This window comes from Xenopus tropicalis, chromosome 6 (genome assembly GCF_000004195.4).
Source record: "Xenopus tropicalis strain Nigerian chromosome 6, UCB_Xtro_10.0, whole genome shotgun sequence".
In the NCBI taxonomy this organism is placed as follows: Eukaryota; Metazoa; Chordata; class Amphibia; order Anura; family Pipidae; genus Xenopus; species Xenopus tropicalis.
This window is the reverse complement of record NC_030682.2, coordinates 20,654,036-20,678,204: the sequence shown is the minus strand read 5'-3', so window position 1 is coordinate 20,678,204 and position 24,169 is coordinate 20,654,036.

Here is a 24,169-nt window from a genome sequence, read left to right as displayed (position 1 = left end):
TTTCATGAAAAATATGTACTTTTTTCACCATTTATTATGTGAAAACTATGAAAATATGAAAGAAAAAAAGTCATTGGACAGCTGTCCTGTTTCCAACTGAAAAATCTTCTTTTGCTTCATGGTATTAGCGTTTTTCAGATTTTTCGGATTTTTCAGATGCCCCATTCACCAAAAATGTGAAGAATTCTTCTTTTTTTTTTGTTCATGCTTTTTCAATTCAGATCTTTTAATAAATGCCTGGCATTCATGGAAATAAGTTTAGTCCTAATTTTGATAAATGCCCCCCATTTATGATGATACTCTGAGGTTTTATAAGTGATCAGTTTACACTATGGGGCACATTTACTAATCCTCGAATCCGAATCCTGAATGGGAAAAAAACGGATTGGAACCGAAAATTTTGCGATTTTTTTTCATCGTCATCGCGATTGTTTCGTATTTTGCGCGACTTTTTCGTCGCCAGCACGACTTTATCGTATTTTGCGCAATTTTTTCGTCGCTGTCGCAATTTTTTCGTATTGAGCAATTGTAAACGGCGGAAAAACCAATCCAAATTTTTCACGACGGCGATGAAAAAGTTGTGGAAAATATAAGATAAAAAGTTGCAACAATTCGCGGAAAAGTCGCAAACGGCGATGAAAAAAAATCGCAAAAATACCGATCATTACGGAAAAAACGCATTCGGACGCTTTTCGGACATTCGTGGATTAGTAAATGTGCCCCTATGTGTCATACAATAACAGTTTTTGAATCAGGGCTCTTCGGAGAGAAAAAAAGCTATCTATTAATTGGCTGATATTGTGCAAAGGAAAACTCTATACATCTTTATTTATTGCCCCTAAAGGTAACTAACAAAAATCGCAAAACAAAGGATCACCTCTAGCGTTGTCATCTTTTACCCCATGTTCTACATAGCTGGCATTATGATAGATGGGTAATTTTAAGCCAAAAAGTTTACAAAGACATACAGTACATACAGTGTAAAAAATAGTTTTTTCCACTTGGGATTTTCGTGATCACTTTGCAAAGGAACGGCAGTTTTGCTGCATTTTCATCAATTACTTTTGGTACCTTTGTTCATGTATTAGAGTCATTATTATTATCTGTAACATTTTTTACGATTTTTAAAGGGCTCCCTTTAGAATAATGTGCTATGTGCTTGGAACATTTACATTTGCAGCTATTCCAGGTAGGAAAGTACTTTCTCAAAGTAAAAATGAGATTTGGAATTAATCTGAGGAATGCTGTATGCCAGAAAGGAATCAGACATTTTAAAGATAACGTTCTAACACGGCGGCAAAAAAAAAATCACTACCCTATATATCAAGATGTCACTGAGTAATGAATCTTGGCAAGGCGGCTTTTGCAAAACTGACAAAATCTTTCAATCATTTACAGTATGAAAGGAAATGTTTTAAGAAAAAGACTCGTTGTGTAGCTCTGTTGGGTAGGGAGTGAGTCAGAAACCATGAAGAGCGAAGAGCTAAATTCATACATATCTATTATCTAGTTAGGGCTTTATATAAACAAGAAGGCAGAATAAAGAAATTTGAGAGGCACCTGGGGGAGAAGTGAAAAAGATAAGGGAGAAACATCTTCAAAAACAGTCAAAAGATGCTCATAATAGGAGCAAGAAATATGTCAACATTCAAGATCTAATTATCTTAGCCTATTATCCCAAGCAAGGGCCCCAAACAATGCTCTCAATTACAATAGTTAAAGCAGAGATCAGTGAATACATTTGCTCTGTATAACAGATATTTCTGGTGATAACCCATATCAGTTGAGACCTGTGTGGTCATTTACCTAACAGAATACAGAATTTTAAAGTTAAGTTAGGTCCTTTTTTTGCACTTAAGGTATTGCTGCTGAAACGGAGCGTGGAGACTGTCTGCTGCCTAGGCAAATACACTGATGACTGCGTAAAGGCCCCTTAGACTGATTCGGCAGCTAATCTGCCCGTGTATGGGCACTACCGACGGGCCTGCCCAACTGATATCTGGCCTGAAATTGTCCAGATATCGATTGGGCAGGTTAAAAAATCTAGTCGGATCGGGGACCGCATCGGCGCGTTGATGCTTTCCCCGAACCGACTTTGACTATACCTGTCGTTATAATTCGATCGTTTGGCCCCGGGCTTGACATCGCCAAGTTTGCAGATCTGAAGGTGTATGGCCACCTTTAGTCAACACTGCATTGGTGAGGGGTGGTAGTGGGCGGTACATAATCATCCCGCCCCCTAACTTCCATGTCACTCAGATGTAACAGGACTGGCCTGCACTCCCCTGACACCAATCTCTGCATTTAGAGTTGGATTTTTAATCCAGTGTTGATTGCGGAATGCAGGATTCCCCGGGACGTATGTGCTTGTTAAGTGAGCACTAAGGGGAGCACTTTGTGCCATAAGGGTAAGTAAATAACCACTTACAACATATATCCTACAACTAGTAACTATCTGCTAACATTTGCCTAGTAGCCAGAATTGTAATAAAAAGACTGGAAATATTCACTTGTGTTAAGCATCTAACAACAAACATATCACATGAATGGCAGCCATGTAGGTTAAAGGAAGCAAAATAAAGTAACTATGTTTATTGTAAGAGGTTATATAGAACCAAGAACATTTAGGGCAAAGCAGCTACTTGTCACGGCTGCTAAATGCCAGAAAATACCATGCCATAGACTATATCGAGAATTCCCTCTGTTAAAACACATGTAGAGACAATTATCAGTAAATGATCAGCATGGTCTATTTCTGTAGCTGTGACAAGTAGCTGCTACTAGTAGCTCCGTGTGTCTTTACCCTGAATAGCATCACACTGTCTTACACATGGTACATGTGGTTAACCTTCATTTAATAATGTTTTTCACAATGGGTCAAACAAAGGTTACAAAACATTGCATTGTATGGCTGAAAACAAAAGGGTAGATAACAGGGGTCATTTACTACCTGTCTGGAAAGGCGCAAATTATAAAACAATGGGCAGAATACACATGTATTTTTCCCTTTGCAGGGGGCTTTTGCATTCTTAGGGCTCTTGCACTTCTGTCCGGGGAGACCCCTAATGTCAACCAATATAGGCATTTTTTTATCAAACTGGCCAACATCTGCCCATGTGTAGATATACAAAAGACCTTCAAAAGAACAACGTTATGCTGGTTAAATAATCCTACCAGTGTTCATTATACACATGTGCATAAAATTCATAACCAAATGGATTTACAGACTGCCTTCCTTTTCTATTTGTTCAGGTAACTGCTTAAAGATCAGCCCAGGGCCTGCATTAGCCTATTTGGCTACCACTGTGTATAGCTATACAGATTTGGCTATGTTTTAAATCCATAACCAGCTCCTTTTGACCTTAAGCTGGTTATTTAGGTTATATACAGGCCTATAAAAAAGGACAAAATATATATTCTATTAAATCTGATTTTCATGGGAAACAGTTTCTTATTTTGACTATTTATAGAAATTATTTTTCTGCATGGCAAAACCTATTACTATTTGAGTGGCTGAAGAATTATTACATTGTTACATATTCCTCTGCTTGTCAAATAGGTAATTCCAAGCAATTTTAAAGTACTTTGCTGAAATTAAAGTCAGTTAACATCAGCTTGGTATAAACAGACCCCTTAATCTCTCTAGGGAAGAGACACAAAGGAACAACTCTATTGTTCGGGCATGTATTATATAGCAGTAATCATAATCCGCTTGGAGTTCTCTATCTTGTTTCTATTTCAGCACATCTATATGCTCATCCTTGGATCCTTGGCACCCCGGTCGCTGCTCATGATTGCACAATTATTTGCCTTTGGAACGGTCATTGACAGAGAAGATGAAATTCACAAAGCGATGATGTGCAAAACTAAGGGACAACTATGGGAGATGAAAGAGCAGCAATAACCTCCCTCAACTGCCCTTGAGTGATTGGGTCTCAGGTTACCGCCATCACTCTTCCATCACAGTCTGCAAAAAAAGAACGTTTTTCGTAAAGGAATCCCTGGTTTATCTGGTGACCGCGACATTTAAGTCCTGCTTTGTACAACATCTGACTCTTAGGAGGACTGACATCTGCAGGACATTAAATGACTCATTTATCAACTCTCCAGGCATCAGGGCAGAGGATGAGCAACACACAGGCAGATGCACTGGAGCTTTGGAAAAATCAAAGTGTGGTTTTGTTTGTTTTTAAACTCTCATAAATCAAATATTCCTTCTCCAAGTGCTTATGGGACAAGACTAATATTCCGCTCATTTCCTTAAATCCGCTTATACCATTTCTCATGATCTCCAGTGATGAACAACCCCCCAAAAATAATAAGAGCATAGGAATTTAACCTTACGTTTTCCATAGTTTCCAGTCTTTCATCTCTCAGTTTCCTGTGTGGATACAGCTGTCTTTCATTTTTTTACATGGAGTGAGTGCCAGGAGGTAGACCTTTTCCATTTGATAAGGCTGCAAGCTTTTATTAGTTCTACGCTGCAGCTCTAAACTCTACAAATGGACTAAGCTAACCAGAAATGAGAATACATAATCATATCATTGTAATTGTATTTTGTTAGATTTAATCTCCTAACTCAATCATTTACCTCCTCCTCAGGCAAGGCAATTTTCTGAACCACTGCTATAATAATTTGTATGTACTCAACATGATGTATAAATTTATAAAACTCATTAGGCTGCAGAATCATATTCTGGAAACAAGGATGTGGAATGGAAAGTATCCCCAACTGAAAAGGTAACTAAATTTAGTTATTCACCATGGATATTCATGATAGGTTGTGCATTTTATTTATTTATTATCTGTAATAATATAGCAACAACACATTAATGCAGGCCTTTACAGAGATTATACTTCCCTGCCTTAGGGCTCTGGCACACGGGGAGATTAGTCGCCTGCGACAAAACTCCCTGTTCGCGGGCGACTAATCTCCCCGAGTTGCCATGACCCGCCATCCCACCGGCGAACATGTAAGTCGCCGGTGGGATGGCACACGCGGCGGCGCGAATTCCCGAAATCGCCGAAAAAGCCTCGCGAGTCTTTTTCGGTGATTTCGGGAAATCTCGGGGAGATTAGTAGCCCGCGAACAGGGAGTTTTGTCGCGGGCGACTAATCTCCCCGTGTGCCAGAGCCCTTAGTGAAACCTACACTCTTAGGTCCCTATCACATTCACAAACACACACAGGTCAATGTAATTGGGTGCCAATTAACCTGCCTGTATGTTTTTGGAGTATGGGGGGAAACTAGAGTACCACCATGAAGACTCCCTGCAGATAGTGCCCAGGCTGGAATCAAACTCAGGACCCCATCACTGCAAGGCAAAAGTGACACCATGCTGTCCAAACCTACTGCATGCTTACAGGTAACCTTTGCAAAATTTGTATTATCCCATAAACTTACACAGGAAGCAGCTATTACTAATAGCTGCTTCCTGTTTACGTTTATGGGATAATAAACTTTTATTGTTTCATTATAAGAGGTAATGGGTTTTGACATTACAAGAGATAATGGGGGCCCTGCCCAAAAGAGCTTACAATCTGAAATGAGAAGGGGTTAAAATACAAGTTATGGGGATGGGACCTGCCCATTTCATAATAAATACTGGCGCTAGGTAACCAACCAGCCTCTGAACTGGCTTCCATTACCTTTCAGAATAAAATTAAAAACTGATGACCTTCACATAACTCTGCCCCACTCTTCATCTCTGAACTCATCTCCAGATATTCGCCAACAAGCTTGTTATTCTCCTCTAATGACCAATACAATCCTTTTCTAACCAGCTTGGCCAACAATAAATAATCAGATGCATGTTTTCATTGGCTGATAGGAGTTATGTGGCTACTTTTTGAAAAAGAAAGCATTAATGTGCATTAGGGCATTTCTCCCAGTAAAAACTGTAGGGAGATTATAGCCCAAACACATTTTATTAGTCAAAAATCATGGAATGCTAACAGTCCATACAGAAAGCAAACAATGTCCCTGATAATTGTCACATGCATCACCATTATGTTGACATTCCAATACGAAAGTAACCAGGTTTTGGACTAAAAATTAAGTTTCATAGCCTCGAGCATTCAGGTACCTGAAGGAATCTGGTCCTGATGTTAAGATATATTGTAAAGAAATTCTAGAACTCGTTTTCACCTTGTCAAAAGGTGCCCCGAGAGCTCAAAGCCAGAGCATTTCTGCAGCAAAGGTATAGCTCTACAGGGAATGCCTGATATCAATGAAATGGTTTCCATGAAGTTACTATAGAGCAATCTGTTTGTCCCAGGATTGCTACAGATGTCATAATGAAAAAGTTACAGTGGAGGCTGTGGAAAAACTTGAACAAAATCTGCCCAGATTCCATAAGGGGAGAAGACACATGGAGCTACTTAGTAGCACCTACTTGTCACAACTACTAAACCCCAGAAAATACCCTGCCATAGACAATACTGAGAATTTTCTCTTCTAAAACACATGTAGCGACAATTATCAGTAAATGATCAGCATTGTCTATTTTAGTAGCCATGACAAATAGCTGCAACTAGTAGCTCCGTGTGTCTTCACCCTAAATGTCATCTAGCAATCATGGGTTTATCTGATCTATAGCTAATAGAATTAGACAAATCCAACTTGTTCCTGTCAATAGGCTAAAACAAGCTTTGGATATGTTTCTGTATAGTTACCCTTGTTTTATTTTGACATAACAACAATCTATGATATTTAAGTAATCTGATTGTGTTGCTCAGTAATGAAACTAGCTCAGATGTGATGCAAGGGCTTGCCTTTCACCTAATCCTTAAAGGAACAGTAACTCCAAAAAAATGAAAGAGCTTTAGGGCTCTGGCACACGGGGAGATTAGTCGCCCGCGGCAAAACTCCCTGTTCGCGGGCGACTAATCTCCCTGAGTTGCCTTCCCCTGCCATCCCATCGGCGACAATGTAAGTCGCCGGTGTGATGGCAGATGCGGCGGGACGATTTCGGGAAATCGCCGAAAAAGACTTGCGAGTCTTTTTTGGCGATTTGCGCGAAATCGCGCCGCCGCGTCTGCCATCCCGCCGGCAACTTACATGTTCGCCGGTGGGATGGCAGGGGAAGGCAACTCGGGGAGATTAGTCGCCCGCGAACAGGGAGTTTTGTCGCGGGCGACTAATCTCCCCGTGTGCCAGAGCCCTTAAAGTAATAAAAATATAATGCACTGTTGCCCTGCACTGGTAAAACTGGTGTGTTTGCTACAGTAACACTACTATAATTTATATAATAAGCTGCTGTGTAGCCACGGGGGCAGCCATTCAAGCTGGAAAAAATAAGAAAAGGCACAGGTTACATAGCAGATAACAGATTAGTTCTGTAGAGTACAATAGTGTTTTATCTGTTATCTGCTATGTGCCTGTGTCTTTTCTTCTTTGAATGGCTGCCTCCATGGCTACACAGCAGCTTATTTATATAAATTATAGTAGACTTTCTGAAGTAAACACACAACTTTTACCAGTGCAGGGCAGCAGCACATTACATTTTAGTTACTTTTATACACTTTCATTTTTTGGTGTTACTGTTCCTTTAAGGCCATACACAGGCAAACCAAAGCTGCCGATTCAGGCCCTTCAGATCAATTCAGAAGCTTAACTGCTTCTGCATGGGGCCCTTTGAAAGCACTACCAAACCGATATCTGGTCGAAAATGGGCAAGTTTGATTTTGATTAATGGAGTTCTCAATCTAATGGCTCGCAACCCATTCACTGGCCTTTGGTGGACATATTAGGGGAATTAGGGGTTAGCTTTGATCTATTGGCCAAATGCTGCACAACTCTGCCTAAAGCAAGTCTGCTATTCATCTAGGTTACATATATCCTAGTCATCCTTGAAGCCCTGGCCTAAAAATATGAATTCTGTATAGTGAAAATTGACAACCCATCTGCATATTAGCAGAGTAGACAAAAAAAAACAATACTGCTCTATACTTTACATTCCAAAAGTAATCAAGTATTGAGTTATTCTACGGAAGGAGCTATATTTACATGCATATATCTACTACCTAAAATGAGATTGAGAAGCCATATAGTTTCTTCTGCTATGGTAAAATTTACATGCAAAGCTTCCCTAAAGGTGGCCACACACGTGGCCACTAACCGTTCAGGGCTGAATCGGCAGATAAGGAGGTAGAAACAATAGGATTTCTACCTCCTTCTGCCGATTCAGCCCTGAAGGCAGATTTTGATCAGGGGCCCACCTGATCGGCGAGTCGACCGATATCAGCAGCCTCCTGCGATATCGGTCGACTCGCTGACTTGCCATACACGCACCGAATATCGTACCAAACAGGGTTTCGAACTATATTATCGGTGTGTGTATGGCCAGCTTTAATCAATCTGTGTTCAAATTGTCCAGATTTTTTTTTTTTCAATCATCATTACCATGAAATAACATTAGAACAAAGGAAGGGCCCCGATGGAGCCTCTAATACTGATAAACCTAGATATCGATAAGGTATATTTTACCTTAAAAACAAAAAGTGATATCACTACTGTACACAGATACTCATTGTTAGTACAAAGAAATGGCTGGGAAGCAGGAAGCTAGGAGGAAGTTCATCCAAAACATTGCGTAGATGACACAAGGTCATCAAGTTACATTCACGGAAGACAGATTTCACTGGCAGTGCAATTTCCCCATCAGTTTCAGTTAAAAAACAACTAAGGTTTATTGTGATTAAATGGTAACAAGAAGGGTTATCAGGGGAAAACTACATTTATATACTACTGCCTTTTTTCAGACTGAGTAATGAAGTCATTGTTGCTCCTCTCTTCCTCATCGCCTGAAGACACTTCTACAACATACTGAACATTCCAAGTCCCTTTCGTAACCTGCCCATCTACCTTATGTAAGAGATCCTCTTCTGCAAACATACAATTTGTACTCGTTAAGAGTTCAGCATAAATGCAGGCTAACAGGTTGTAACATACCTTTCATTAGGTTAAGTAAGAACACAACATAGTCAAATGGAAACATCAATCAATATCTCGGAAGCAAATTAAAACTGCATGTCCCGGAAAATAAAACAAAACTCCTGTGCATTTGTACAGTGGGCCAGATGTCATCTTATTACATTTATCCACCATATTACAGTCATTTGCTCTGAATAGCTGCTTTATTGTTGAATTAAGATTTGCCACAGGTCAACACAACTATGTTGGAACAAGCGAGCGGATCTGCCCGTGTATGGCCAGCTTAAGTCTAATGTAGTCTTGATGAAGCAGATAACAGGCTCCTGTGGGATATGTAAAGGTCTAGACATAAACATTAACAGCACAAGTCAAACAGAGATGCGATGTGGGAATGACAAAGACAGCTTATGCAAAGTCATTGTAGGGCTCTGGCACACGGGGAGATTAGTCGCCCGCGGCAAAACTCCCTGTTCGCGGGCGACTAATCTCCCCGAGTTGCCTTCCCCTGCCATCCCATCGGCGACAATGTAAGTCGCCGGTGGGATGGCAGACGCGGCGAGGCGATTTCGGGAAATCACCGAAAAACGCGAGTCTTTTTCGGTGATTTGCGCGAAATCGCGCCGCCGCGTGTGCCATCCCGCCGGCGACTTACATGTTCGCCGGTGGGATGGCGGGTCATGGCAACTCGGGGAGATTAGTCGCCCGTGACAAGGGAGATTTGTCGCGGGCGACTAATCTCCCCGTGTGCCAGAGCCCTAAATGTATGAGACCTATTTTACTATCATTATAATCAACATTTTTTATTAGAAACTCAAATTCAGTTTTTAGTCATGCTAATTCTACTTCAAGAGGAAAAAATGTTCTTAAGCCCATCAAAGATTTAAACACAATCAATGTTATACCTCTATAAATAATTTCTGGAGGCCTAAATACTGAATATTTTAAAGATAGTAAAGCTTGGAGACGATGGGGGATCTAACCCAATCATAATCATATAATGACCAGTTAAGTGCTCTCGCAGTAAAGGACAATTTATGGTGATGTTTCTTTCTTCTAATCTGAACTCATGTTATTTTTATATTTCCCCTGCATTTGCCCTGTAATTTGTTTGTTGTGACCTCAAACAAATTAGTGGAATTACCACATTCCCTCATATGCTCCTCTTCTTCAGGAAAACCAACAAACCCCATTTGTCAGCTTTTTGTTTTATCATATAAATGTCATTCTTCCTTATTATGAGCTACTGTCCAAAATTGCACAACCCCATAAAAACATGCTTCGGGCAGACTTGGATTGGGCTGAGTTCATTTCAGAAGTGACTGGAAAATGTTATCCAATGAAATTAACATACAACGTATAGAAAAAAATGGCTATAATCATGGATATGTACACAGGAAAAGGTTAAAGAGTTAAAGACATTATCCAATTAAATGTTCGAGCGAACTGAAGATCATAATTTAAGATAGTAAGCGTATCTGGAGGAAGAATGCTTTACTTTTTAACAAGGTACTCACCACTTCTGCATATTTTATCATAGGGATGCAGGAAATCCAGAAATTGTAGGATTCAGCAAAATAATAATTTCACTATTAAAAAATGATGCTAAATCCGAAACCTTTGCATACTCAGAATAGCTAAATCCCCCCCCCCTCCCCAAAAAAATGGTTTGGCCAGAACTAAGGATTTGACTGTGCTGCAATCCTTCAAAATAAATGTATTTGGTCCAATACTGAACCGAATCTTGAATTCAGTGCATCCCTATTATATTAGGAAGAAAGCATCTGTGAAAAAAGGCTCATTATAAAGGAGTACAGGCTCTAAACCCACACCAAATAATGCTTTATAATAAAGGGTACCCATGCAATAATTTGATGGTATCTATAGGTACGGGTTATGAGAAAATATGGCGAAGGCTTACCCTGTTGCTGCCCTGATTAGTATATTCAATAATAAGCCTTTTTAAGTCAATCCCTACTCCTATGAAGCCATACCCTTTCCTGCTGGGTCCCATCCCTGCTGGCATTATGTGAAAGGATTATCACACTATAGGCAAGCTTTGGGAATGGGATGAGAAATGGTACGCCACAGAGGCAAACATCTCTGAATGATGATACTAATAAAACTTTCTAAAAGCCTTGAAAATGTCAGCTCGCTACATAAATGTCTAGTCCCTTCTTCCCATTAAGAACTAGTGGGAGGCCAGGTTTTTTCATTACCATATTTACCGAGAGCTTGTTAGATATGTGTGCCTTATTAAAAAAAAACCCTGGTTTCATTTTGAACTGTGTCCATACGTCAATGTCTGGAGACCTTTGCTTAAATTATGTCTGGGCTGCTTTGAACAGCTTCCGCATCTTTTTAAGCGTTCTTCTTTATTACACAAAAGATAATTATAGAGCTCTACTGAATTGAATAAATGTTAATAAACATATGCTGCTGTTAGTGTCAATTTTCTTATCAAAGTATAAACAATTAGGGCAGTGGCACACAGGGAGATTAGTCGCCTGCAATAAATCTTCACTATTGCGGGCGACTAATCTCCCCGACACGCCATCCCACTACCAAGAATGTAAATCGCCGGTGGGATGGCATACGCATCTCTCCCGTAGCCCAAATTCGCCTCGCAAGCAAACTTCGGCAACTTTGGAAAACTGAAGCGGCGAGTATGTCCTCCACCAGCAATTTACATTCTTGCCAATGGGATGGCATGTCTGGGAGATAAATCTTCACTATCGCGGGCGACTAATGTCCCTACATGTCACTGCTCTTATTGTTTATACTTCAATAAGAGAATTCCCACCAACAGCGTGCCACTGCCCTAAGCTGATTGCAACAGTTGAAGAGGAGTGCGGGCAAAACAGTGCAGTTTAGGCTGATGTCCCTTGGAGCGCTTGAGACTAAACACTCCGAAAAGGCTTTCCATCAGTAACAATAGGAGTCGCCAGTGGAAAACCCTTCACAAGTTCCTCCTGCAGGCAAATTCGCACAACTTTAGATTAACAAAGCGATGCAAAAGGGCTTTCCACCAGTGACTCCTATTGTTGCAGATGGAAAGCCTTTTCGGAGGTTTTGTCACCAAAGATCTATGGTGGGCGACCAGGGCCACCTTCAGAAATCACGGGGTCCCTCACAACAAAATTTTCTGGGCCCCCCCATCTCCCATGCCCTGCCCGCCAATGGCCCCTCCCCCAGTGACCCCTCCCGTCAGTACATAGGACACACAGACATTGGTAGCTAGGGCCCCCCTAAAACAATGGTAGCCAGCATCCCCCAGTTACCCCCCCGCATCCTCCAGTTACCCCCCCACAGCATCCTCCAGCTCGCCCCCACAGCATCCTCCAGCTCCCCCTCACAGCATCCTCCAGCTCCCACCCCCCCAAGCATCCTCTGGCTCCCCCCCTGCTGCCACCAGCTCCCCCCAAGCGACTTCCTGTGGCTCCCCCTTCTTGATATGTGCCCTGGCTCCCTGCTGCATCTGCACATTTTATAAGGTTGCGCCCCATGCGAACGGAAAAAAAAACTGTATCATCGCGGGGCCCCCTTTAAAGCGCCCGGGACAACTGTCCTCCCTGATGGCGGCCCTGCGGGCAACTCAACCCTCTGTGGATGGTGGAAGGACTGGTTGCAACGGCCCCAGACCTGGTGCCCACTGTAAAAAAGAATCAAATTATAACTTTTTATGTACCTTTTTGGTACATGCTACCTTGTTTGCTACTTGTTTTGGTGCCTTCTTATGTATCTTTTTGGTATAAAAAGCACCAAGCATTCATGTTTTGAATGGGATTTTTACCTCCTTGCACATCCTCTGATTTGCACATGTTTCTGACTAGCTTTCTTCCCTAATAACTACTATTGGCAACAAGCATTATTTTTACCAACCAAAACTGGTGAAATAGCAACCCAATGGCAACCCTAATTGTATTCCAAATATACTCACATAAATTAAACTACTTTTTTCGGGGCGGGGTTACAAAAACACAACCCAATCCCCATTTTTATGCTAAATAACATTTATGCAGACTTTAATATTCTGTATAAAGAAATCTTTTGTGAGCGGTTTTCCTGCATTTTTTTCTTTATGCAAAATCTTTGCTGACATTCTAAGAAGTGAATCACAATTACCTATAATACATAAAGCAAAAAAAAAAAAAAACCCACAGTCTGTAAATAAATGATTTGATATGCTATTGCAATGGTTACAGTGCAATTGAATTGTTCATAAAAACAGGTCACTCACTGTAGATTTCTAGATTTCAACTTAAACAGGAAATCTAAAAAGCAGCACTCGATAACTGTAAACCCGCTCAAACTGAATCTGCAGTTTGCAAAAGCAGCCTTTACATTTATCACTTGAAATCATTTTGGATCAAATTTGTTTTCTTTGTTTTATTTATTTTTTTTATGTTGTTTTTATCAGACCAAGCATGCAATTTTATATAAAGAGTGCACAACAGGAAGAGCGAATGCTGCATCTAACAACATCTAAGCACTGCGCCAAAGTTCCAAGAACATAGGTATATATGCCAAACCACAAACATACTCATTTCTACCCAATCTAATAGATGCACGTAACAGCAATGCACTTTAGGTATGCCTTGATCTCTTTATGCTTTTATATCAAAAGATATACCATATGTATGCTGCTCCACCTACTCTGTTGTATATGCAAGATTTCTGACTAGTTTTGTACAATGTTTTGACAAAAAAAAGACTTTCTATGTATGTATGTATGTATATCTTTATATATAAAGTGCTACTTATGTACGCAGCGCTGTACAGTAGAATACATTAATACAAACAGGGGGTTATTAAGATAATAACAGATAAATACAAAGTATAACAATGAATACAAATAAATACAAGATACAGTTGCAATAAGTTAAGAGTCAAAGACACAAGAGGATGGAGGTCCCTACCCCGTAGAGCTTACAATCTATATGACTATGACTGCATAAAACACAGGCAAGTTATTTTAACTAATCTTATTGGGTCCAGAGCAAGCAAAGGTTGACTTACCCAATAATTTTAGAACAAGGCAAGGCTGACCCACCCAGTGAGCCAAACACTAACCATCTACACTACCCTGGGGTTTATGACTGGGAAATGACACGCAGCCATTTTTTGGTTAAACCTAACTGTATTTTTTTTGAGTTTGGGAGAAGACCCTTGTCGATATGGTGAGAACCTACACATTTTTTTGCAGGTAGTGCCCAGGTTGTAATCAAGCACAGCTCCTGATTAGAGATGTAGCGAACTGTTCGCCGGCGAACTAATTCGTGCGAACATCGGGTGTTCGCGTTCGTGCAAATTCGCGGACTTTTGCCGATGTTCGCCACTTTGGGTTCGCGCGTTTTTTTTTGGCGCCGCGTTTTTTTGCCTTGGTTTTTCCACCGCGTTTTATCGCTTCGTTTTATCGCCTATGCATATACATAGGAATAGCTTGCGTTTTTTTTTTTGGAGTTATTTTTTGACGTTTTTTTTGGCGTTTTTTTTACAAAGTATTTTTCAGAGAAGTTTTTGCCCTTGATCCCCCTCTTGCATGCCACTGTCCTTTAAATCAGTTTTCTGGCCAGAAATGGCTTTTCTAGATTTTAAAGTTCGCCTTCCCATTGAAGTCTATGGGGTTCGCAAAGTTCGCGAATATTCGCGAGTTTTGGCGAAATTCTGCGAACGGGTTCGCGAACATTTTCGGCGATGTCCGCTACATCACTACTCCTGATGACAATATGAGTGAACGTCACAGGTACCTCATACTGTATGCTCCACTGAGTAAGGGACTAATGTGAATGAGGAACAATTGGCCATCCATTTCTCCTGCAGAATCCTGCATTGTAATCCGTTTTTCAGATTTTTTTTATATTTAATTTTTAAATTTCACATGGGGCTAGCCATATTCTTCATTTCCCAGGGTGCAACAGCCATGTGACCTGTGCTCTGATAAATTTTAGTCACACTTTACTGCTGCGCTGCAAGTTGGAGTTATACCCCCCAGCAACCGATCAGCAGAACAATGGGAAGGGAGCAAGATAGCAGCTCCCAGTCGGTATCAGAATAGCACTCAATAGTAAGAAATCCAAGTCCGGCTTGGGACTCCCCCAGTTACATGGGAGTAGGAGAAACAATAGGTTACCTGAAAGCAGTTCTAATGTGTAGCGCTGGCTGAAAGCTCAGACTCAGGCACAATGCACTGAGATGGCGCCTACACACCAATATTACAGCTACAAATACATTTGTTGGTTCAAAAATAACATTTTAAATGGCAGAGTGAATTATTTGCTATGTGAACAGTGTCATTTAGAAATAAAAAGTATTTTATAAAAATCATGACAGCATCCCTTTAATCTCATAATTTATCTTATGAAAAATCTGGGCAAATTTAGAATTTAGCATTTTGTTGAACTGAATTGAATTTGTTTAATCTTGTTGAATATAAAACCATATGTACTGATTCCTGCTAACTATAGATGTTTGCTTTTAAAAGTAAGTGTTATTGTTGCAAACTTTCCCTACTACATGTAGAACACCCAACCACCCCTTTAGACTCCCCCTCAGAGACATTTTTTAAGGACATCCATGTCACCCCATCCTACCCCCCCCCCACACCCCTCACCCCAGCCAAACACAGCCACTGATTGAGGCTCTACTTGGGGTCCAATAAAATGCAATGTGCCACTATGAGGGTGCAGTGAGCTATCAGGGTGCAGTGAGCTATCAGGGAGCACTGAGCTATCAGGGTGCAGTGAGGCCTGTTGATTCCAATGGCCTTTATGTATTTCTTGTTAGCTTTAGTGTATCATTAATAACAAACAAATAAACTGGTCATAAAAGCCTGCATTATGTTCATTGGGCTCACTGTAGTATCACTTCTCTTTTTGCATTTATTGAAACTAGAAAAATATTATGACTTTTTAAACATTGAGTAAGAAAAGGCACTTTCCCCATTGCTTTAAAAAGAGAACTGTTCATTTATTAATAATACAGAACTGTATAAGGGAACTATCTCATGGTTTTCTTTCTCATCTGGCTTTGGCTGTACAGTGAAAACTCAATTTTACATCCAATGATTTTAAGTTTTCCTGCATTTTACACCATTGTTTTGCAGTCCCACTATTATATAACGCATGATAAACTTTCCTGATTTTACATTTTCATGGATTTTTTTTTCTGGTCCCCTGAAAAACTTAAAATGGGGGTTCTACTGTTTTTAATGATGTAGTGAAGAAGCAACAATAACTGTTAATTAATTTAAAAAAATGTAGTGAAGCAAAATTGACTGCTCTTCAACATATCACAGACTTTAAAAATAGCAATTAGCTGTGACTTCTGACTAAATCTGACGAATTACATGTTCTGTTCAACTTAAAGGGCCAGCAACAGACATAAAAAAGCTTAAGGGGGGTTCATGTTAATTTTGTTATAGAATGACCAATTCTAAGCAATTTTTCAGTTGGCTTTCATTTTAGATAGTTTATAAATTATTTGTGTTCTTCTGCAGCCAAAATAATATTGCTGCATGAAACTACAACTTTACTGTTATTATTAATTTGTTTTATTTACTTTTCTATTCAGGCGCTCTCTCTTCCAGTCTCTGATTCAAACCACTATTGGTATGGGACCCTAGTAAACAGCTGCTAAAATTCCAGACTGGAGAACTGCTGAACAAAGAGCTATATAATTCAAAAACCACAAAAAATAAAAGACCAATCACATACTGTCACAGCACATCACTATACATAATCCTAAAAGTATGGAGAAAGGTATACTAATCCCTTTTATATGCATGTATATTATAAAGTGCTCTTTCTATACACAGCACTGTACACTAAAATATATATATATATATATACAGGTATAGGATCCCTTATCCGGAAACCAATTATCCAGAAAGTTCTGAATTACGGAAAGGCCATGATTTTTTTTTTATTCTGTAATAATAAAACAGAACCTTGTACTTGATTCTAACTAAGATATAATTACCCCTTATTGGGGGCAGAACAGTCCTACTGGGTTTATTTCATGGTTAAATTATCCCCTTTTCTCTGTAATAATAAAACAGTACCTGTACTTGATCCCAACTAAGATATAATTACCCCTTATTGGGGGCAGAACAGCCCTTTTGGGTTTATTTCATGGTTAAATGATTCCCTTTTCTCTGTAATAATAAAACAGTACCTGTACTTGATCCCAACTAAGATATAATTACCCCTTATTGGGGGCAGAACAGCCCTATTGGGTTAATTTAATGGTTAAATGATTCCCTTTTCTCTGTAATAATAAAACAGTACCTGTACTTGATCCCAACTAAGATATAATTACCCCTTATTGGGGGCAGAACAGCCCTATTGGGTTAATTTAATGGTTAAATGATTCCCTTTTCTCTGTAATAATAAAACAGTACCTGTACTTGATCCCAACTAAGATATAATTACCCCTTATTGGGGGCAGAACAGCCCTATTGGGTTAATTTAATGGTTAAATGATTCCCTTTTCTCTGTAATAATAAAACAGTACCTGTACTTGATCCCAACTAAGATATAATTACCCCTTATTGGGGGCAGAACAGTCCTATTGGGTTTATTTAATGGTTAAATGATTCCCTTTTCTCTGTAATAATAAAACAGTACCTGTACTTGATCCCAACTAAGGTATAATTACCCCTTATTGGGGGCAGAACAGCCCTATTGGGTTTATTTCATGGTTAAATGATTCCCCTTTTCTCTGTAATAATAAAACAGTACCTGTACTTGATCCCAACTAAGATATAATTACCCCTTATTGGGGGCAGAACAGCCCTATTGGGTTTATTTCATGGTTAAATTATCCCCTTTTCTCTGTAATAATAAAACAGTACCTGTACTTGATCCCAACTAAGATATAATTACCCCTTATTGGGGGCAGAACAGCCCTATTGGGTTTATTTCATGGTTAAATGATTCCCTTTTCTCTGTAATAATAAAACAGTACCTGTACTTGATCCCAACTAAGATATAATTACCCCTTATTGGGGGCAGAACAGCCCTATTGGGTTTATTTAATGGTTAAATGATTCCCTTTTCTCTGTAATAATAAAACAGTACCTGTACTTGATCCCAACTAAGATATAATTACCCCTTATTGGGGGCAGAACAGTCCTATTGGGTTTATTTAATGGTTAAATGATTCCCTTTTCTCTGTAATAATAAAACAGTACCTGTACTTGATCCCAACTAAAATATAATTAATCCTTATTGGAGGCAAAACAAGCCTATTGGGTTTATTCAATATGTAAATGATTTTTAGCAGACTTTATGGAGTTATGGAGATCCAAATTGCAGAAAGATCCCTTATCTGGAAAACCCCCAGATCCTGAGCATTCTGGATAACAGGTCCCATACCTGTATGTATGTATGTATATATATATATACAGTATATATATAATGTGCCCCTGTGCTGATATAGGGTAGTTGAACTTTTAACTGACCCCCTAGTATCCTTATAGCATACAGTAGGACAGTCAATCTAACTGTAGGGATGCCGCTCCTAAGGGGGCTTGGGGCAGTGTCAGGGATGCTCACTTTGAATAAAATTAGGTTAAGATATGGGGATAATGACTATGATCTATTCTAGATAAACCTGAAAGCTCAACTTAACGATCAATACAGGTGAGATTTGGGGTGCTGTCCTACATATATTATTTAAACTATGGCTGATAAGGTTTTTCATTATCCATAACTTTGTTAAAAGGGGTTCTTAACCAAAGGTTGGAACTTTAATGGAGGGCTTCAGTAGAAGTGTCTGGAAACTGCTGCAGTCAAAGTTATAGCCTATCCAAGTATGTTTTGCTGCTGATATTACATTTATTCTCTCTATATAGAAATATTTATCCACTGTACGGCATCTAAAGACCAACATACCCTGCAGTACTATATACAAACCTGCAAATGGCATTTGTCAATTGGTTTCTTATACAAATATATTGCAAATTGCCCAGTGGCAACGTTGGCTCTGCAGACCAGCATCCTCTGTTTGTCGGTACTTTGAAGATTGCAAACTAATCCATAAGACAAGCCCTACTAACATTGTACAAAAGGCTTCTCGTCTTTTTCATTTTTTATTTCCTTTTTAATTATACTGACCTATTTTACTTTCTTTGAAGCTTATCATTTTTGGACATGACCTGCTGTTTGGTAAGGCTAAGCGGTTGTTTTGTTATAAAGCTGTGTGGTCAAACAAGAATTGCTGCTATATTGAATTTCACTGGATTTGCCCCAGAGCTACGCTAGGATGTTTACAGGGTTCGAAGTCATTCACTGAAAAAAAAGTAGGAATAAAAACAGAAGAATGAGCATTTGAAAATGAAGGAATTTGCTGTAAATGAAATGACATTTCAGGATCTTCCTGTAGGGCAGTGGTTGTCTGTTTTGTTTTTTCCAACCCCCAGTAAGTTCCCCCCTTAACAAGATTACATATACATGAAAACATTGCTGTTTTAGCAATTCAGCTTTATTTTTAACAAAATATTGAACAGCAAGTAAATGTTCGCCCCCCCCCCCCCCATCCCTCTATAAGACCATCACGCTAATGTTCCAAAAGAATCTAAAAAAGCTAATAGGCATTCTCCTTTAATCTTACACTAATTAGCCTTAAGGTTAAGCCCCCTCCTGCCCCCAACCAATGATCTCCTTAGGGGACAACCCTGATGTGTGGGAATCACTTCTGTAGGGTAATAGCAGCATATACTAAATGGATTAAGATTTCCTACAAGTACCAGAACTTAATAATGATCCAGAATTCATCTTAAGTATCAGCTAAATCCTAGCAACACCTACAGTATAGGTCCCCATACACTTTCAGATCCGCTCGCTTGGTGACCCGATATCCCCCACCTACGGGTGGGCAATATCGGGAGAATCCAGGCTAATTCAATCGTTTGAACCCGGGGCCAAACTATCGAATTATAACGACGGGTATAGGCAAGTCGGTTTGGTGACTGCATCAACGAGCCGATGCGGTCCCCGATCTGACTAGATTTTTTAACCTGTCCGATCGATATCTGCCCGATTTTAGGCCAGATCGGTCGGGCAGACCCGTCGGTAGTGCCCATACACGGGCCAATTAGCTGCCGGGGAATCCAAACAATGACTAGATAACAAAATCATAGATGCTACTGCTGCTTGTTTAAATACACATACTGGGGTCCATGTTTAGTTCCACAATCAGCTTTTGGTACCTTTTTTGCATTTACTTATTGGGTCATTTCAAACAGGGCCACATGTTGGGATGTAAATACTGCATGATTTAGTCAGTGTGCTGCTTGTCTCATTCATGCATTCCAGACTTATGTCACAACTTCAGATTAACATACCTCGGATATAAAATGATGGTGCAACTGTTCCTTCACTTGAGCCACCTCAGAAATTGGCACACAAAGTCAGCATTAATCACATATACATTTCTGTATTTGACACTGTATTTGTCCAGGAGAAATGTGTAATGAAACTGTCACAAAGGTCAGTTTCAGTGCAATGCTATTATTGAGTGATATCACTCCTGTACCATGTTATAAACTTTAATTATGGGTTGGATTTGATTAAACTTTGTTTTGTCCATCTTTAAAAACAGTAGGGCTCAATTAAGTCTGCAAACGCAGTTGCGTTTGTGCAACTTTCCTTGCAGTCAGTTGCATTCATTCATGCATCAAAATGCATTCCTTGCACTTCCATATAGTTGCACCCGCTGCCAGCCTTGCCGCTGCTAGCTTTTGCTGTGCCTATTGACGCAGAGACACCCTAGGGCAGTGATCCCCAACCAGTAGCTAGGGGACAACATGTTATTTTTGAATTCCTGACTTGGTGGCAAGTTTTGGTTGAATAAAAACAAGATTTCCTACCAAATAAAGCCCCCTGTGAGCTGATAGTGTGCAAAGAGGCTGCCTAATAGCCAATCTTAGCCCTTATTTGGCACCTCCATGAGCTTTTATGTATATACTAAAGAGTATACAATAACTCCTCTAGGGTCTACAGAACTACTAAAAATGTTGCGCACCCTAAATGAGCCCACTCTTATTACTTGTGTTGCACAGCACCAATGCATACAGTCTAACGCAGCCGAGGGTGTTTCCATATAACTACAATACCAGTGTTTGCTTACTCTAATTAGGATTTCTCCCCTTTAAAGTCCTAGGAACACAGGTGCACGGAGACTTTAACATCTGTAAGAAATAGAGAACAGCCAACGTGAAAAATGATCCAAATTGAAAACACATCCCACCTAAATATGTGACCCTCTCTTCCAACAAAACCACTTCAAAAACATTTTTGTTATTCGAGTCCCCACCCTGTCAGTGCTTGCGATATGACGGGACTATGCGTTGTTGCTCAAACTTTTCACATCTTGAATGTTTAAATACCCAGCATCACCCGGAACAATAGCAGATACTGTAAGTTGTGCCCTAGGATTGACGTATCTTCTCTTTCCCTAGTATTGACATAATTTATATAATTTTCTGCAAGAAAATGACAATATCTCAAAATGTATTTAAATATATAAAAAGACTGATAATAAAAGGATATTAAAATTGACAGAAGCAGGCAATAGCACACAAGAACCTTCTTGTTGTACTACGGACACTAAGCAATGTTCCCTGACTGCCCGTGACCCTGGGATGTTGCTTTCAGTGCACAATGGCTGGAGTTAGAAGTGAGGGGCCTTGAGCATTGCAAGAAGGCTGAGGCTCCAATTTAAGAGGGAACAAAAGTGCAATTGAGGGATGTACAACCAGCAACCGTGAAGCTGTTGTTGAACTGTGGTTCTGAGCTGTAGTTAAACTGGAGAGCGTTTGTTAAGTGAACTGTAAAACTGCATTTTAACTTGTATGTATACAATGCTAAATATCCTTACTATTCATTGACGCTGAGAACAAAAGCCTATTTTTACTCTAACGGTCAAGCCTGGTTGAAAAGTTAGCTGAGACAGTGGCTTAGTGAAATCTTATTTAGGGCAAACGTTACTAGCAAGCTGCATTTACTAGTAACACTGCTTTCAGGTGAATAAGCTAGCACTTTGTAAACTCAAAAAATTTGAGGTATTCGAGTTTATTTTTTCAAACGAGTTTTCCTTATTAAAGCGACCTGTCACCTAGACATACAATGGAACCTGTGGCTGTGATTGAGCAATTCCAAGACTGAAGGAAACAAGTTTTTATATTATTTATATAGTGTAAGTAAAGTTTATTTTGCTTGACATACATAATAGAAAAGAATTTGGAATTATTTCTTAAGGTGACAGGTCCCCTTTAATAGATAAGCGAGCATTTGGCATGAGAGTTTATTCGATTTAGATAAAAAAAACTCGAAAACTGATAAATAAGCCCATTTATGTAGAGATAAACTCACTTATGACAGACTGAAGGAGGCATTATCCAATCCCATCTCTGAAGAATTACATAGGGAATAATGTACCTATTATTGTAAAAATAAAATATAAGATGCCCACTTTTTCTCCACAATTTTTCATAGTGACAAATGCATTGGTGTTAATGGGTGTTTTTTTGTCTCTGTGATTTTTCTTTTATTCGACAAAACACATGGCATAACTCTAGCAACATAGATTTTTCAAACGCCAAATGCATTGTAACCAATGGCCCTTTTTTCACCTTTTTTTCCTCATGACAAATACATGTCTCACATTTTTATTTCCACATGAAAAAAAAGGTGATCACATATGGCAAAACTTCTAGAAACACTTGCAAAAGTGTGGATTTCACAGCAAGTCTGGTTTAGGCAAACAATTTAGATTTTTCACACGCCAACTGTATTGGAGTCAATGGTTTTATTTTGTTTTTTTTCTTGTACACTCGTGATTTTCTCGTGATTTTTTGTTTATTTTTTTTTCAGCAAAAACACATGGCAAAATGCTAGCAACACTCGTGAAAGGTAGGATTTTGTCGCAAATATGTATTAGGCAAAAAAAAATAAAAAATCACTCATGCCCAATTAAAAGTCACCTAGGAGTTCCATGACCACATAAAGGGGCAAGTCAGCAGGCCAAGTGTTTTATACAGGTCATGGAATTCTGATATTCTATATTTTACAATATATACAACTTGACTATATAACTAAGTACACAATATAAGTCGTGATGACATTGCTAAGTGCCATTTATAAGGATATATGTTGCAGGTTACTCATGTCTCCTGTATATTATAAACATACATTGCTGTAACCTGCTTGGCAAAGGAAGGACTATTTTTTCCATACCTGTGATGTAACTGAAATCTCTTGTAATGTTCTAATCACTAAACTGCAAGAACTGTTTGGATCTATTTGCAGAAACAAGTACAGGTATAGGACCCATTATCCAGAATGCTCGGGACCAAGGGTATTCCGGATAAGGGGTCTTTCCGTAATTTGGATCTCAATACCTTAAGTCTACTAAAAAATCAATAAAACATTAATTAAACCCAATAGGATTGTTTTGCATCCAATAAGGATTATTTATATCTTTGTTGGAATCAATTACAAAGTTCTGTTTTATTTCTACATAGAAAAAGGAAATCAGTTTTAAAATTCTGAATTATTTGATTAAAATGGAGTCTATGGGAGACGGGCATTCCGTAATTCGGAGCTTTCTGGATAACGGGTTTCTGGATAAGGGGTCCGATACCTGTACAGTCATACTTCTATTTTGTTGCTCTACTTGTATCTGTAAGTTTCAAATGGGTTTCATTTCATTTTTATAGGCAAGTCAAAGCTTTTAATGTTAAAAAAACATATTTCAAATCACTGAATGAAGCAATTTTGCAAGTGACAATGAGCAAAAGGGAAGTTAGGTTAGCGAATGTAACCAGTACAAAGATGTTTCTATATATAATTTAAGCAATCTTTTTTGCACAATCCTTGTCACCTCCCATGCATTGCCACATGGTAGTATGCTCTTTTACAGCAGAAAAACAATTCTCATAAGATTTGTAATTTTGCAGCAATTACTCTTACATTATTTTGCATCGTGCTGGCAGATAATTTTGAATTCTCCGGCAGTAAATAGGGGTAGCAGACTTATTAAATCAACAAATAGATTAATAAAGGTACAGGGAGCAGGAGCACTGACCATTACACCTGACTTGATCATGCAGTGAGGTCTATAGATGAAATATCGGTTGCCTTCTGCTACAATGTAAAGACTTTATGGGATCTGTTTTTGCTTTGCATGTTTGGTTTGAATTTATTTTCTATGCATTGTTTTCTATATCTTTAAT